Consider the following 11,327-nt stretch of genomic DNA (forward strand, 5'->3'; position numbering starts at 1 on the left):
CATGAAAGGAGAGACACGACTGCTGTGTGTCCCAATGGCCTCTGATTTTTCCTCCCGTTTCCCTCCAGTTCAGGTATTTCCTCGACGGGAGCTTTTCTTCCTCCTACTTCTCTTTCCTTCTAAGTTTTGAGCAGGAGGAGCAGTTTGTGCTGGTTTGCCTGGGGATTGCTCTCCATCCCGCACCCTGAGTGCCAGGCTGAAAGGGGCGGCTTGTGAGTCTAGCTGTAAGTCTGAGCACAAGCGACCTTGCAGTGAAATCAAGCTCAGGATTCGATTCCCGCCGCTGTAGCAGGCTTCATTCTCAGTCACAGACCTGTTGTTCCCTCATCTATTCACTTATTCATTCAGCAGACACGTACGCGGTAAGTCAAACTCGACTCCCCCTGCCAGTCCAAATCCATCTACGTGACTCTTCATGCTCCCACCTTTCACTGATGTTGTCTGATGCGACGGTGTGTGTTAGACATCTTCTAAGGCCCATAGTGCTGAATGCAGCATCTAATCTGAATAGATGCTTCCTTAATGGTTGTTCAATGAAGAAAAAGGAAGAACGCCCCCCTCCCCCTTGAGGCTACCACTTCTCCGTGGCCCCAAGCCTATCTTCATTCTAGAACCTTCCCAGCCCCTGCTTGAAGCTGAAGAACCTTCTTAGGCAGGGGTAGCAAAGGGAACGTTGTGATGTCACACGGGGTCTTGGCCCTGATAGAGACAGCGGTGTCCAACAGCTTTTAGAACCTCCCTCAAGCTTCATAATCCCTGGTTATCCTTCCGAGAATAACATCTCCCCAAATTTGTTTTGCGTGAGGTTGATATTTATATTTGTGAGAAGCTAGTATTTACGAGGGACTCAGAACTCAGGAGCAGCCTTCATTCCATACAGACCTCAACATTTCAGAAGAGAAGGTGGTGGTTGCGGAAACGGGAGAGAGGAATTTGCCTGAAAGATCGTCTCCTGTTTCCAAATAAGTTCCGTCTCCCTTTCCCAGCCAGACTCTCTATAAAAGGGAAAACTGGACAACAGGCAGTGGGAAAGGAGCATGTCCTGGCAACTTTCTGTGAGACGCGTACGCCACGCTGTTTACAAATTCCTGCAGCCAGCCCCGGAGTCCAAATGTAGACAACTCTGTTTATGTAACTAAAATAGACGCTTATACCGTGTGATTAAGGTGGCCACGGTCTGGAGACATTTGCTGCAGCTGAGACCAGAGGGGAGCACAGGACACAGTGTCCCCTGGGACCCTGGGCAGGTATGGGTCGTTTTTTTTTTTAAAGATAAGTTTTCTGGTCTAGAAATCTCCCAGGGCTGTCACATCTAAAATGCAGGGCAGGAGTCATAAGCTGACATCCTTGGCTTCCTGGCCATCACGAACCATGGACCGCTCATCATAGAAGAGGAGCCAGCCCAGCACTGCCCGCCTCCACCAGCCGACTCCTTTCTCAGCACCGTGCTTGGCATGAAGCCCTCCTCCGGCATCAACAGAAGGCTGGTGCCAACATGTGGTTCCAATCAGCCGCCCACTTTCTGGGTCAGTCAGGAGGCTTGAATGTTCTAGGCTAAGGGGCCGGACAGCCCAGTTAAACATGCCCTGCAATCCCTGGTCTCAAACTCACCATGGCCTTCCTACCTTTGGATCTCCAGCCTCCAGGCGCAAATGGCTTCCTCCACAAGACTCATTCAAGTCTCCTTTCCTCCCCCAGACATCCTCCCACCCTTCCTGCCTCGAACAAGTCATAGCTCCCTCCTCAGGGTGACAAGGGCACCCACCTCCAGGTCCATCCACCCACTCATGGGTGAGCTCCTCGGAGTCAGGCCTGGGTCTTGTCATCTTTATGCCAGCCTTGGCCCTGGCACAGTGTCCACTGTGGGCAGTCACTTTTGGCCAATGGCTTGTCTCGCTGAGTTAGGGGGAGACAATATCCAGTATTCTTGCCTGGAGAATCCCATGGACAGAAGAGCCTAGCAGGCTACAGTCCATGGGGTCGCAAAAGTTGGACATGACTTAGCGATGAAACCACCACCACAAATATCCAGGGACCACAGGACAGGAGTGGGAACAATGATGCTATGAACTGAGCTTCAGTTCACCCCATGGCTCCCTGCGTCCTGAAGAAGGAGGCCCTGGTTCTCCAGACTCATGAGGCCGCGTGTGGCTGCCCTATTGCCTGCTGCAGCTCTCCTTGTTCTGGACTTCCCCCAATTGCCACCCTCGATGCTCCGGTCTCCGCAGACTTCAGCAGTTAGAAGGAACCGTGGGTCTTGGGGGGCCTTGTACACTATTTCCTCTCCTGAGACCTGCTGTCCCACCACCCAGATCCATTCTCTGCTTCATGCAACTCCCCCTTCAGCTCTCTACTTAAAATGACAAGGAAGTTAGGGACCACTCCCTTTCCGAACATTATAGATTGTGAACTGGACGTTCTAGATTATGTCTCCTCCTAACAGGTTTGCACCACATCCTGAGCAGTTGCTCTAGTGTCTTCTGTGCACTCAGTCCCCTGTTGCAGGGCGGAGCTAGGTCTTACCCCTGAGTGTCCCCTACCTAGTGCTGGCCACGCGGTCCTTGGTCGTTCCTACAATTATTTGCTTACTCTCTACTTTCCTGCTTCACTCCCAGAGGGCAGGAAATCCTCCTCCCCTTCACAGTCAACCAGATGTCCCACCTAGTTGGCTTACTAGGAGCAAATGAACACATGAACGGATGAATGGATAAACTCATGAATCAACTGAAGGAGGCCTGAAGGAACTTAGGACAGAGAGCCCTGAGCAACCAGGACTGAGGTCACCTTCAGGCAAGACCAAACTGGAACTCGCCCCGTGGTCCACCACAAAACTCGCTCCTTGCTTCCAGGGAACAAAGAGTGACTGTTCTCTCCCCGAGTTAATGAGATCTTACAAGGCAGTGGGGTCAGAGGAGAAAAGGCAACAGAAAACCCCCAGAGTTTTAACCTCAATGTCTTTCTCTCTTTTCCTTTGGAAAAATAATAATAATAATAAACACAAGTGTTCTTCACTGAGTTCTGAAGAGGAAGCGGGTGGCCGTGGTGTGGAGCAGGAGGAAGAGAAGCTCTTGACCGTCAACATCTCTGATCTCAGAGGCCGACTCAAGGAGAAGGAGGGCCCACTGAAGTCACACTTGGATGCCAGACTCCCAGTGCAGAGGAGGGCACTGTGGCTGCCAGGACCAGCCTGGGCGCACACACACAGGCATTCACAGCCCCTCCCGCCCGCCCTGTGTGCCCCCAGCAGCAAACAGAACTCTCTGTCTCAGTTCCTGAGTCAAGCCTGCACAGAATTAACTGTAATAATTGGCAGGTGGGCCGCTGGCTTCTGGGTTTCAATTCAGCAGGGGCTCATGAAAAAAAAAACAAAAAACTGGATGTTCTGCCGTAGCCAGTATTTAGCTTGGGCTCTGAGAAGTTTCAGCTTTCCATGACAAGAAACAAACTGTGTGACTGCAGCTGCCCTGGGCAAACAAGAGCTCCAGAACAGCCTTGGGGAAAGAGGCCCTTGCTGGCAAGACGTTCGCTCCTTGGGGGAAAGAAGAGGAAATGGCCCTTGACCTGCTGCCCTTCTCAGGAGCTCAGATAATGGAGAAGAAAGGCGTCTTTCTGGAAGCTTTTTTCCTCAGATGGAAGGGCGAGATCATCACCTCCAAAGATTTTTCCACGGCATGAATGCCCTGTGTGTGTGCTGTGTGCTCGGTCGTGTTCGAATTTTTGTGACTGTCCATGGGATTTCCTAGGCAAGAATACTGGAGTGGATGCCCCGGTCACTCTTTATAAGAATATCTGTAATAATAGGGGTTCTCATCCCAGCCCACAACTGAGCCACCATTTATCACATATTCATTTATTTGACTGCACCAAGTCCTAGCTGAGGCATGAGAACTTAAGTTTGTGGCATGTGGGATCCAGTTCCCTGACCAGGGATTGAACCCAGGTCTCTTGCATTGGGAGTTCAGAGTCTTAGCCACTGGACCACCAGGGAAGACCCCTGAGCCACCCTTTGACAGCATCTACTGCTGATGGGACAGGAACCAGCCTCCACTACTGTGTTTCTGCTATTTGTCCACTGCAGACCTCACTAATCAACAGTGGTTATCTTTTCCACTGAGCCTCAGACATGGGCTCAGAATCTTGCTCGACATTGTACCCCAGGAAGCCACTAGAAATGAATAGGAATTGGCAGGAGAGCTGACAAATATTTGCTGCTTCTATTTTGGTAACTCAGAAGAGGCCAGAGTTACAATCTCACCAAAGTTTCTGCATCGACAGGAATCCAGTGATGTCCTACTTCAGGACTGTGGCCTTTCATGCCAATTACCGACCAAACAGAGAATGCTTATCACTGCTCTCCAGAGACTGGGCTCTGGCGATGATCCTCCTCAGAGAAGAGGACACACGACAGGATTTCACTGGAGACCCAGGTGCAGTGGGCCAGGGCTGGGTCAGCCGATGCCAAGGGCATGTCTTTTCTGTTCACTGCACTTGTACCTGAAACTTGCCCTTCAACTGGGGATTAAAAAAATATTTCAATTTAGTTTTTAATTTTTAATTGCTTGTTTATGTTTGCTTGTGCTGGGTGTTCGTTGCTGCACGCGAGCTTTCTCTAACTGCTATGAGTTGGGAGTTACTCTTCATTGTGGGGCATGGGCTTCCCACATTCATTGCAGAGCACCAGCTGCAGGGTGTGGGGCTTTCAGTAGTTGTGGCCCACGGACTTACTTTCCCCCTGGCATGTGGAATCTTCTCCGACCAGGAATCGAACCCATGTCCCTTGCGTCAGCAGGCGGATTCTTCACCAATGGACCACCAGAGACGTGCTCAGCTGTGGATTTTGCCTCCAGTCTGCTACAGCAGGGACAGAGCGGCCACCACCCTGAAAGGCTCTCATGCTGCCCTGTCCACAGTGATTCTGGCTGTGGGTTTCTCCCTCACTCTTTCTCAGCAGCCCCGCTTGCCCGCTTTTTCATAAGAAACTAGTATGTAGTGCTGGTGTGGGGTCACTCTGGCCATCCGGGCTGGGAAACGCTTTAGAAGTTGGCTTCCCCTGGGATCAGGTCCACAGTCTTCCCAGAGGAGAAAGGCCTTGGTTCAGGATCCAGGTAACACCAGCTATTCCTTGCTGGATAATGGTCATTGGGTTTCCTTCCAATGGCCTTTGGGATGCACCTCCTTCTAGATCCCTTTCCCATCTCTGCTGTTCACTACATGAGACAGCAAAGTTGGAAGCTGTTGCAATGATGCCTTCCCTTTCTCAGCCCGAGTCTGAGGAGGACCTTCTTCTGCCCTCACAGGTTGGGTGCTGTGTCCTGAGCACCTACCTACCCCTCTAAGAACAGGGCTTGGGGGAGACCCTGGAAGCTCCTCACTCTCACCTCACTGAGTGGTGAGAGGGCTAACTGCTTGGGGTCTTGGGTGACCACTTCAGCTCTCTAAATCTGCTTTCTCACCTGCAAAATGGGAACAATGACACCACCTCCCAGGATTGCTCTGAGGTCAAAATGAGATGATCGATGTAAAACACCCAGCATGCAGTAAGCACCCCATGGATACAACCTCTTATCAGGAGGGGGTAGATATTTCAGCCATAGCATCACTCCTATGAATTCTTTTAAATTATGGTAAAATATGCATAACATAAGGGCTTCCCTGGTGGTTCAGATGTAAAGACTCTGCATACGAAGGTGGAAGACACTGATTCGATCCCTGGGTTAGGATGATCCCTTGGAGAAGGAAATGGCAACACACTCCAGGATTCTTGCTTGGGAAATCCCATGAGCAGAGGAGCCTGGCGGGCTACAGTTTATGGGGTCGCAAGAGTTGGATATGACTTAGCAACTGAAACAACAAACAACACATAACATGAAATATACTATTTTGAAGTGTGTGATTCAGTGGCATTAAGTATCTTCACAATGCTGGGTGACCATCACCATGTCCTAGTCCCAGAATTTTTCATCACCCTAAATGGGAGCCCTGTACCCATGAAGTTGTCCCTTCCTATTCCTCCTCTCTAGAAGCCACTAATCTGCATTTTGTGTCTATAGATTTGCCTATTCTGATTATTTAAATACATGAAATCACACAGTATATAGTCTTTTGCGTATGGCTTCTACACTTAGCATGATGTTTCCAAGGTTCATTCTTGCTGTAACATATATTGGTATTTCATTCTCTTTATGGCTAAAAAATGTTGGAGAAAGAAATGGCAACTCACTCCAGTATTCTTGCCTAGAGAATCCTGTGGACGGGGGAGCCTGGTGGGCTGCCATCTATGAGGTCGCACAGAGTCGGACACAACTGAAGTGACTTAGCAGCAGCAGCAACGTTCTATTGTATTGTGGCTGCTGTTCAGTCACTAAGTCATGTTCCACTCCATTGTATGCGCACGCTATATTTTGTTATTCTCTTCATTTGTTGATTGGCGTTTGGGTTATTTCGACTTTTGGGGTGTTGTGCTATGAATATTTGTGAATGAGTTTATATTTGAACACCTGTTTTCAATTTGGGGAGTTATATATGTAGGAGTTGAATTATTGGGTGGTATGCAATTCTATATTTAATTTATTGGAGAATTACCTATTTTCCAGAGTGCACCATTTTATATTTCAATCAGCAATGTATGAGTGTTCTCATTTCTCCACGTCCTCACCAGCACTTTCTATTTCACCCATTTAAAAAAGTCTTGGCCATCCTAGTGGATTTGAAGTGATATCTTCAATTGTGGTTTCGATTTGCATTTCCCTGATGACTAATGACATTGAGCAACTTTTCATGTGCTCCTTGGTCATTTATACCTCTTTTTTTTTTTTTTTTTTTGAGTTCTTTGTTCATTTCAAGTCCTTTGCTCATTTTTTAATTGGATTGTTTGTCTTTTTGTGGTTTCTCCTATGAATTTTGGGTCATTTTCTAACCAATGGGGTCAGGAAAAAAATCAAAAGACATGAAAATGTGTGTGTGTGTGTGTGTGTGTGTGTTTATGTGTATTCAAATTCCTTGTGCAGCTTGAATATGCAGGGAATAAAACTAGCTCCTTTATTTTGTCTGTAATTTGTCTTCCTTTTCGGTCTTGACTGTTGGCTAATGGGAATAGATTAATTTTTAATCCACTCTGCTCTATAATTTAGATCCCCAAATTTAAACAGTCCTGTCAGTTATGTTCAGTCTTTCTAGAAAAAAACAAAACATACTCAAATTCTAAATCTCTGATTTCTCTTCCCCGGTCCCAAGATAGTCATGGTCTCTGAGAGTATGGGGTGGTGATGGTTCTGTAACTTCAAGGCAGAGGGGACATCTCAGCATCTTTAGGGTGGTGACTTTTGCCTCTGCTGGACTCCAGGGCCATGTCCCTTGTCTGCAAGTTGAACCTCACCATGCCGGAAATGGTGGCCAAAAGCCGAGGCCATGTGGTCTGTCTTCAATTCTTGGCTCCGTCCAAAGCCACCTGCTTCCTATGACTTGGCCTCCCCCTTGAGGTCTGGCTGTGACTTCCCCTGCTCTACTCTAGCCAGACCTTTGGCTCCTCCTTAATCTCACCTCACCACAGGTAAACCAAAGACAGCGCAGGAAAGCTAAAGCTTCAGGGACTTCCTACCAAACCACCCCACACCAGTGTGTTTGTACAGAGAACTGCCCCAGGGCAGCTGCAGCATCCTTCCAGGTTCCCAGAGAAGGAGCACGTGGAGCATGTGGAGCACGTAGAGGGACAGGATCCTGGTCCCTTGGAAGAGGGGAAATTCAGGATGTGGCAACTGAGCTGGTCCTTGAGGGTCAGGGGAAGCATCTCCAAGTGGGAACTCTGCGTTCTGATTATCCTTTGCTCCTCACAGCACCTGACATCATGTTGGACAAGACAAAGACGGATGTTCAAGCCATTGATTGTTTTAGCTGACCGTGAGAGTTGAAAACCCTGGGAGGCTGAAGGACATAGCTCAGTGGCTATTTCTCTTTGAATCAGAGGAACAGTCAAATGACCACCCCAAACACATCTCTACCATGGACCATGAATTCCCCCAACTTACTGCTCACAAAATGACAAGTGCAGTGTCTGTATTTATAACCACTCCTGCCAGTCTTATGGGTCAGAAGAAGGTATATTCTCCTCCTCTTTGGAGCCAATTCTTCCACCTGTGCTCTTAAACTCCCACCCCTTCTTTTTCTTTAAGATCTAGACCCTGATTCCAGGAGCTCAAAGAGAGGTTGGTCAGCTCAGAGCTATAGAGAAGTAGTTGATTAGTTGACTTACGACTGGCTCCTATAAGCAGAAACTGATGAACCTTCCCTTGCCTATGGGCTTTGCCACTGCAAATGCTTTCATCCTGATCCATCTGCCAGTGGACTACAAAATCAGGAGCATTTAAGGGTCTCTGTGATGAGGGCTGGAAAGACCAAGCCACTGCCCCCATTGGAGGAGGACTGAGGAAAGAGCTTCAGCAAACAAGCAATGAGGATGCTCAGAGGATACAATTAGAGTCTGAGAAATGGACTTCCTGGAACTAGTAAAAGAAAATTATTCTTTATTTTATAAACTTCAGAAATAAACTGAAAAGAGGATAATCACTGCTGAGCTGTGAATTATAGGCCTAGAAGACCAAGGGAAAGAAATAGCTCATGATATGGAAACACAAAGGAATGGAAACCAGTCAGGTCCAGTAAGAGACTGAGAGGACCAAGCAAAGAGATGGCTTCCAACCAGTACCAGTTTCAGGAGTGGGGCGGGACGATAGGGCAGATGATGAAGGAGGAACAATAGTTGAATAACAGAAGAAATTTTCCATGTTGTGACACAAGATTTAAGACTGTAGATTGAAAAGCCCAAGTTCCAGATGGGATTATTTTTTTTAAAAGACACACACCTAGACATAACTTGGTGAAACCTTGGAATTCTAAGGATGAGAACATTTGTTTATGAAGGTGAGAGGAATGAAGGGAGAGACCACTTTTTCTTTCTATATCTTTGCATTGTTTTGCAAATAAAAATGAGTACTCATTATTTTAAAATTGACAAAGAAAAATATTTTAATGCCCTCTCGTGATGCTCATCTGTCAGTGGACACTCTTAGCCCAGCATATAAAGACATGCATGGCTCTGGACCCAATTCCCAACTGTCCTAATATTTTGGTCTTTCCTCTCACACTTGGGAGGAAAGTCCAGGCCAGCCTGGACTCCTTTAGCTCAGCAGGCATTCCTTGTGCCTTGATTTTGAGCCTGGAACTGCATTTGACATTGAACTGACATGATGAGTAGGTATGGTTCCTGTTCTCAAGGATTGTAAGTCAGGCGTGAGCTGAGTTTGTCCCACTGGGTTGAGCCTCTGGGCCTTTGTTCTTTGCTGATTTTCAGGGGAAATGGTAAGATTGTAGCAGATCATGTACGTTTCTTCTGTCTGCCTAGCTAAGGCCCCTGTAAAACAAATAAATAAAAGGTGACCTGACACTACAGTAAATTCCATCATGCGAACTCTTCAAGCTGCGAACTTTCAAAGATGTGAACATGTGTTCGTGTGTCCAATCACGTAACTTACTGGCATACGTCGTCATGTGCATGCGTGCCCTACAAGTGGTTGTGTTTTTGTGTGCTTCTGTGTGCTGTGTGGCGTACAGTAATACAGAGTCTTTATTTCAAGCCAGATCTGCAAGAGGACAACTTCACTGAACTCCTTGCTATGCAACACGAGCTGCTTACTAATGAAGACCTGATGGAGTCGGAGACCCAGAGAAAGGATGGAGAGAAAGGAAGAAGTAACTGAAGAACCAAAGAGATTCATGACACAGGAGACGGCAAGGGTGTTTTCTTTATTTGAGGGGGCACCGTTAGATTTTGGGACCCAGGACCCAAATGTAGAACGGTTCATGAACGGTACAGCAACTGTTCAGAATGCAATCCAGTGCTGCTGTGTCATCTATGATGAGAAAAAACAGTTGCTACCCAGACATCGCTGGATCGTGTTCTTTTTCATGTGTGTCCCCTCCCTCCTGAACACTCCTCGCAACTCCCTCCCTGTCCCAGCCCTCCAGAGAGAGCACCAGCTTTGTCAGAGAGCACCAGCTCTGGGCTCCCTGCATCATCCGCCAGACTCCCACTGGCTCTCTGTTTTACATGTGGGAGTGCATGTGTTTCAGTGCTATTCTCGCAAATCAACCCACTCATGAGGATAGATAGAGTTGAGCCGAGCAAGGAACCCGAACCAGTGCCATCAGCATCAGGTGGGAGTGGAATTACAGCTTGCCTTCCATCTCCTGTTGGTGATGACCGTTCGGCTCTGCCCTCTCCCGTCTCCTCTCCCTCCTCTAGTCAGTAACTCCTGCCTGTTCACTCCATGCCAGTCCCCGTGTGTCAGCTGTTGTATGGCGCTACTGTACTTCTCAAGGTGCTGTAAGATCAAACATGTTTTCTTTACTACCATCTTTCTAGATTCTATATATAATGCATTAATATATGGTATGTGTCTTTCTCCTTCAAGGCAGCAATGGATATTCAGACATAGAGAACAGACTTATGGACACAGTGCGGAGGAGAGAGAAGGTGGGATGATTTGAGAAGAGTCGCGTGGAAACATGTATGTTATCATATGCAATGTGGATGTGTGCGCTGTGTGCTCAGTCACTCAGACTGAGGTCACTGACCAGTCGCTGTGTTGGACTCTTTGCCAAGTCATGGACTGTATAACTCTCACCTTTGAGAGGGTCTGAATTCCACCTGTGGAATGTATGCGTGCATGTGTGCATGCTAAGTCGTTCAGTCAAGTCGGACTCTGCGACCCTTTGGACTGTAGCTCACCAGGCTCCTCTGACCATGGGATTCTCCAGGCAAGAATACTGGAGTGGGTAGCCATGCTGTCCTCCAGGGGATCCTCCAAACCCAGGGATCGAACCTGTGTCTCTTATGTCTCCTGCATTGGCAGGCAGGTTCTACCACTGATATCCAATGGGAATTGGTTGTATGACACAGGGGACCCTGTGGCTCAGCTGGTAAAGAATCCGCTTGCAATGCAGGAGACCTGGGTTTGATCCCCGGGTTGGGAAGAATCCCTGGAGAAGGGAAAGGCTACCCACTCCAGTATTCTGGCCTGGAGAATTCCAAGGACTGTATAATCCACGGGGTTGCAAAGAGTCAGACATGACTGAGCAACTTTCACAGGGAACCCAAAGCTGGTGCTCTGTGACAACCTAGAGGGGTGGGATGGGGAGGGCGGTGGGAGGGATGTTTAAGAGGGAGGGGACATATGTATCCCTATTGCTGATTCTTCCTGATGGATGGCAGAAACCATCACAATACTGTAAAGTAATTATCCTCTGATTAAAAAGAAAAAATTTTGTGTGTT

The 11,327-nt window shown here is 47.9% G+C and overlaps 1 long non-coding RNA gene across 3 annotated transcripts; it reads left to right on the plus strand.

Annotated features, from left to right (window-relative positions):
- The first annotated feature begins 1,100 nt into the window (after positions 1-1,100).
- On the plus strand, positions 1,101-11,084 carry LOC122687589. 3 transcript variants are annotated; one of them, XR_006339180.1, is made up of 4 exons: positions 1,101-1,247; positions 3,003-4,427; positions 9,634-10,373; positions 10,467-11,084. It is a non-coding gene; the product is annotated as an uncharacterized LOC122687589 (long non-coding RNA). The 3 variants fall into 3 exon arrangements; XR_006339179.1 differs by lacking the exon at positions 1,101-1,247 and having other exon boundaries at positions 2,803-4,427; XR_006339181.1 differs by lacking the exon at positions 1,101-1,247 and having other exon boundaries at positions 2,817-4,427; positions 9,634-9,789.
- Positions 11,085-11,327: the final 243 nt, after the last annotated feature.

This window comes from Cervus elaphus, chromosome 31 (assembly GCF_910594005.1).
Source record: "Cervus elaphus chromosome 31, mCerEla1.1, whole genome shotgun sequence".
Taxonomy (NCBI): Eukaryota; Metazoa; Chordata; class Mammalia; order Artiodactyla; family Cervidae; genus Cervus; species Cervus elaphus.